The following is a 6,839-nucleotide window of genomic DNA, read 5'->3' on the forward strand; positions in this document are numbered from 1 at the left end:
AATCTGGCATTTCCTGCGCGAGCCTACTAAGCGCTATGACTCTTATTGCCACTAGGTGGTAGTGAAATACACCCATAAATTCTTGTCAGAAATTATGAAGGATTTTTAAATGCTCGAACACTTGCTTAACAGAGACTCTGGGATTAAAATACACGCTTGTATATAACCAGAAAAACCTCAGGATTCTCAAAAATTCTTTTGAATACATAGCAGCTACTGCTGAGAAGACCATAGTTGTTAAAACTGCAAAGGTGAGACAGAAAGAAAGTAGCAGGGATAGCAAAGTAAGAGAAATTGAAAAATGGAGGTTACACAGGCAGAGTAGAACAAAGCAGTTGCTGAGAACAGATTATCGGCAGACTGGGTTATTTCAAACTACAGCTTGTGTAATTTATTGTTCTACAGTAAATTCATACAATATACTTGATGCACATTCTTTCTAAATCCTGGAAAGCCAGCAGTGATGGGGAAGGAGGAATGAGGAGGGCAGTTTGAGCGCTCATCGCAGCAGCAGGTTCCTGTACAGAAATCATTTATTCGTGCTCCCTGCTCCAGCAGGTGATCCGGAGCACTGTAAGCCCCTTGCATGTGGTAAATCACTGAGACACCACCTTCGGGCATCACTCCAATGAAATGCCATCCTACTTCTCTCCTCCCTTCTTCTTTCTCTGTATTTTCTACGCTAACTGATGTTCATACTTTTTCTCCTGTTGCACTAATAAAACTTTTCTACTTCCCTCCCACCTGAACACCAACCTTCTGCCCTCCCCTCCTTCCCTCATACATACACAAATCTCTTCCAAATATTTCAAGCAAGACACATTCCTGTATCTATACATTCAGATCTTTTGGCAGTCATTAACTTCTGTCTGTCTGCAATCTCCTTTCCTTCAGCTGTGAAGAGGACAAAAGAAGCTGTGGAAAGTAATAAAAAGCCAAGGGTCACACTAAAGTGAGAGGGGTTGGGGAACGAAAGAAGAGAGTAGCTGAAGGAACACCACTGTGGCTTCGTAAAGAAGAAGTGAGGGAAAATATTGTTAATTTGTATCTTTGGTAGCTGTGGTGAGAGAATAAACAGTTTGACTTGATCAAAATAATGCTTTTGAAATTTTCAGCAACTAAGAAAAATGTGTCACATGAGAAATATAATTCAACCACATCAAAAGTATTGATTTGGCTTTGATCCATTCAAGCATTAAACAATATTTAAAAATAATGTTAAAAGCCTTTTTAAAAATGTGTTTCGTTTGATAGGGTTTTCTAATTTCATAGATGATTCAATGAAAATAACAAAAAGTGTACAAACAATTCCACATAACCGATTTTTTTTGTCAAAAAAAAGCCTCATAGCATCATCAAGGTTGGAAAAGACCTTTAAGATTACCAAGTCCAACCATTAACCTGTTACAGCTTTGGATGAAAACTTCTGGCTGGCTCTAATTAGGACTATGGTTTGCTTGGAGCTGCTCTGAAGTCTCAAGAGGAATGGGAAACAGCACAGATTCACAGAAGGAGTAAAGAAGCTTCTAACTACGAAAGCATTCTGATTATTTATTTGTGTGGATATGCACATATGTGTTCATGCAGCGGCTTGTGCAAATCAAGTACCCAAAAAGCTGGGCTAATTCACACCACATGGAAAAGGAGCTTCATCCAGTCATTAGTGGCATATCAAGTTAAAGCGTCTGATTATTTGTTTCTTGTCATATGGGTCTGAAACTACCCAATATCTTAATTTGATTTTCACCAGGGCTACACGACCTACCCACATAGTCTTAGGAAGGACAATGAAAAGTGAAGACAAAATGGAAATAGCTAGTGGGACATTGCATCCCACTGCCTTCGATTGCCAGGTCTACAGTCTTCCTAGGCTCCAGGGAGAAATGAACTTATATTGTAGAGTGACAGAATAGACAGGAAACGCAATATGGTCTTTGCAGTGTAAAAGAGAAAGATATATACTTCTAAAGAGGAGACCAGAGTAGTGCAGCTACAGAAGCTACTAACACTCCTTAAAATATATTAAAATAATTAGATATTACATACCTATAGTAAATGTAACAGATAAAATCAGAAGAGATAGGAAGGGAAAATGATCCAAATCAAATAGCTAACATGAATAAAACCCCATCCAACATAGCCTATATTTAAGAACTATTGTTCAAACATTGTCGAAATTTACCTAAAATATAAACACGAAATAAGAATAGAAATTCTGGTAATGGGTAACTTCCAACTGCTGTCCAGCTTCCTCCCTACAGCCGTGGGTACATTTTGTAAACTATTTTATCCCTAGTGGTATCCACTACTATAGCACATCTGAAAACTTGAAGTATACCTTGTCCTTTAACCATCTGGCAAAACGCATGGCCCATATAGAGGGTAGAGCTGAAGAAGTGTTTAATATCATATGTAAAGAAACTCTATATGAGTGTGAATGGTTTTTGACAGGACAGAACTGAGAGAAACTTTCAAGTCCCTTCCTGGCTGCCTAGGAGCCCTTCATCCACAGACAATCTTGATGGATAAAATCAGACGGAAAACAGATTACCAGTTTCTCCTCAGAAATCTGTAAAATTAACTGTCTTTGTTCAGTGGCAAAGCAGAGCATTAAAATGCACAACTGGCAACTTGCCATTGTTCTGTGGTTCTGTGATCCTTTTACTCTCCAGCTGTGTGTTCCTGTACTATATTAGATTGTCCCTAAGTGCATGACCTTTCATTTATAGTTTAGAATTCCATCTCATTCCAGTAACACCAGTCATCAAGCCCATCTAGTCCTTTCTGTATAATAGCTTGCTCAGTCTTTGTCAATGTCTTCCAACTTTGTGATAGGAGCAAATTACACTGGCATATTTCCACTTCCTTTGCTGGAAAAATAAATTAAATTTTAAATAAAATCTGTCCTAGAATTATAACAGTGACAAGCAACTTTGACCAAATTGTAGGTTACTGTGATACTTGCTGTAGTTTGCAAAGTATCTTAATACTTTAATCTTAAAAGAAAATCTGAAGCTTATGCTCTAAAATGAAAAAAATTTTAAATCAAAAGAGCAAAAGAGGTAGAAGAAGAGAGCCTTTTCTTCTTGTAAATAGTATCCATTTCATCAAACTCACTAAATCTAAAGAATTCCTGTCACCTCTTCCCCTCATGCTGCTTAAAACACTACACTACTAAATTATTCATGGTGATCTAGATAACTGAAAAACATGTCTGCTAGCTTTGAGATGACATGAGACTGAGAGGGCTACAGGTAAACAGAACAATATTAGAATTTAAAATGTCCTGACAAATAAAAAAAATGCGCTCAAAAAGTGGTGCAATTCAGGAGATATAGGTTCTGCATTTTATATTTAGGCAAGAATAACTGAAAAATTACAGGATGAGGAAAAATAACCCCACCAAAAGCTCTGCAGGAAAAGATCTAGAGCACTTACATCACAGAAGCCAACATGAATGAAAACTGTCAGTCTTGCAAGAAAAAAAAGCAAGTACTTGGATTTATAAACTTGTAAACTGATCTTCTACTCATGTAGTAGGAGCAGGATGTCCAACTTGGGCATTACATTTCAAAAAACATGGCAGGAACTCAGATCACAGCAATAAAACATAATTGATTTGAAAACATTCAAGGACTTTTAAGATTTGAGCTCTTTCTGTCTTAATTTAACATTGAAAACATTGATTGAAGACACAGTGACAGCCTTTAAACATCCAGAAAGCTCCTCTAGGGAAGGGGAGGAATTTGTTTTCTTTTTGTCTAGGCAAACAGGTTATAGGGTTAAACTGCAGCAGGAGAGGTTTGTTAAGAAAACCTTATACCAGTGAAAAAAGAGAATGAACAGAGTAAACACATGACAATCATTCAAGGGCCTTAAGAAAGCCTAGGCCTTGTAAAAACAAAGATCAGGGGTCTGAGTTTTGTAGCAAAACTGATCAGGATGAGGATCAAGAAACTTCTAACAGGCCCTCACTGGTTTAGGGTCTCAATAAGCATAGGTTTCTCATTGTTTTGTACTGCTTCATCTGTTATGTTTCTCCCCAGGCCTCAAGGGAGCAAGAGCTTATTGTTTATATACCAGAGAGGCAGAAAAGAAAGGGGGTTTGATTTCAATCACTGTGTGCTGAGAAAGTTCTTGAAGAGTCAGTGGGGTGCAGGATTGAAAAAAATTACATCACATGCAAGAAATCCCAAGGCCTTCTTTACAGAGAAAGGGATGAGAATGCCTAGGGAAGCACTGGTGTGGAACAGGAGAGATCTCCCCAAAGGTTCTTTTTACTCATCTCCCTCTCCTTCGAGTACTTTCTTTTTTCCCCTAGCCTGACAAAATGAAATTAAAACAATCAAGTTTAGAAAAGCTATTTTAGTCCATTCTCTTACTTGCACCTGACATCACTGTTATTCTTGTACATATGTAAAATAAACGCTGGAGATACCTTGTTCTGTCTCTCAGGGCTATAGCCCTTCTGGATCTGTCAGCACTCCATGGCACTGCATGAAAGATTGTGTAACATGCGATTGCCCTGTCTGACAGTAGAAGATTTACAGCTGGTGTAGTATCTCTGCTAAGATTTATGGTCTCACTACTCCACTGCTGAAATTAGACAACAAATAAACATCAGTTTTCCTATGCTTGAGGTTTGTGTGTTTCAAACAATGCTGCACTCTGTTCAGTAGCCAGAACTGTGACAGAGGTCCCTTCATACAGTATTGACGTGCTGAATTGTGCACTTTGAACAGTAGGTGTTCCTACACAACAAATTTTTCCAAATGGCTCTTAGAAGAGCTATATAAAAAACACAGCTTCCTACACATTTTCCAGCATTTTAATGGATATATAACTAGCAAGCCACCTTGAAAAATGTAGTTACTGAAAACCTCAAGCCAGTATGAGACAGTGCTGTCAGAAAGGAGAGCCGCATTTTCCACCTGCTCTTACTCTGGTCATTTCCACTCTGTTGGCCTGAGCATTTCTGCACCTCTGCATTTTAGCCAGATCATCTTGCTGAAAACTATAAATAAATGGCCAGATCTCAGACAGATCAAAGAGCTGATCCATCACACTTCAGAAAAGAAATTAAGAAGCTTAATATGTCCTCTTACTCTTCGAGTGCAAAGGGCTAGCTACAATGTCTTCCGAATTTTAGTGCTTCTCCTAAGTGCAAAGCTCAATAGGGACTAAGGCACCAGAGTATGAATGAATGGATCTCCAGTGCTTGAATGCTGGAGCACAACAGAGCTCTAACAATTGTAGGCAACAAATACTGGCACAGATCCTGTACCTGGTGTAGAACCCAATATAAGTAGGATAAAAAAAGCACAAAGGTTTGTTAAAATGCCCAAACACTAGTAAATCTAGGGATCAAATCGGGCTAGAATTCAGATACAGCAGCCTCAGGACTGCTCTTCCAAGATCAGAACATGACCAGGATCACCCATTTCCTTTCAACATGGACATCAGAATAGCATTTTATGCAAAACATGCAGCAAGGACCATCTAATGTGAAAACAGGTATACAAAGATCCCTATTGGGAAAGTTTGAGGGTCACTCTCTTTAAAACTTATTTAGAGAACTGTCCACAAGATGTACTCCAAGAAAGTATGAAAAATAAATTGGTAAAAAACAATCTTTACTTGCTGTTAGCCAATAACTGACAATGACTTGCATTTTCTAAAGTTACTCCATTTTCCTCTTTTATCAGAAATGGCCTTTGAACAATCACTGATTTTCAATCACATGTCAGTGCATGAACAGAAAAGCTACTTGTCTTTCCAGATAAGAGGCCCTTAAATCCTTCTTTCTAGCATTAGATAATTTGGTTTTTTCACTTGATGAAAATACCATTCTTAACTTTTTTCTTTTTACACAGTGAAAGAAACTTTTTGTCAGACTCCAATGAGCTCCTCTGGTGCTCTACAACCAGAGGAAAATACAAAAGGCCAATTCACGCCCCAGAAAGGTTCAAAACTACAGTTCAAGTTTACCTTCACAAAAAGAGAAATACTGTCTGCAAAGCAAACAGCAATGTGGGAAGGCAATGCAAGACTATCCACCAAATCCCTAATGAAGCTGGTTAAGTGATTAAGGCCTTTCAGCTACAGTGGGCTTTTCATCAATTCAATTAATCTTTGCCCTGCTATCCGTTGTGAGAAATGTATCCCCACAAGAGCAGTGTAAAAGAGTCAGGCCAGAGACATATCCATTTTTAGTGTGTTTGTGTGGGGAGAGTGACTATACAATTCGAAGATGTAACGATAACATAAGTGCCATATGCATGGGATGAGCTAGATATTTCCAGATGCCTGAATAGAGAATGTGCTGACTCCTTACGCCGTTAATAAAACACGCTGCGATTCCTTTCCCGACAAACCAGAACTCCGAGTTTAACACCCCCAGGACGGGCATTATGTAAAGATCTTTAGGATGACATCTCCAGCAGCCTCAACTACAGGAAAATCCACATACAACTTAGATCCTTGTAGATATCACACCAGGTTGCTCGCAATATCCCCCGAAAAGCTGCATAGCAGCATTTTACAAACAACACAAATCAGGATTCGGAACCTACCGACAAACGCTTATAGAAAACACCGCGATCCCTTACGTAAGACCGCGGAAGGCCCCGACAACCAAGCCCCCCTCGAGACAGGGACAAGCTGGCAACGAACGACCCTCCACTTCAACGAGCTGCTGGGAACAGCATCCCCTCCCACCCCAGCCGCATTGCCAGCCCGGCGGGCACGCGGCGCTGCGGAGATCCGCAAGGGAAGGCAGGGTGGGGTTTAGCGCTAGCCGACCCATCCTCAATCGCCGATGCCCTGGACCGCGCCGGCCC

The sequence above is a fragment of the Acanthisitta chloris genome, unplaced genomic scaffold (genome assembly GCF_000695815.1).
Source record: "Acanthisitta chloris isolate BGI_N310 unplaced genomic scaffold, ASM69581v1 scaffold7365, whole genome shotgun sequence".
Classification (NCBI taxonomy): domain Eukaryota; kingdom Metazoa; phylum Chordata; class Aves; order Passeriformes; family Acanthisittidae; genus Acanthisitta; species Acanthisitta chloris.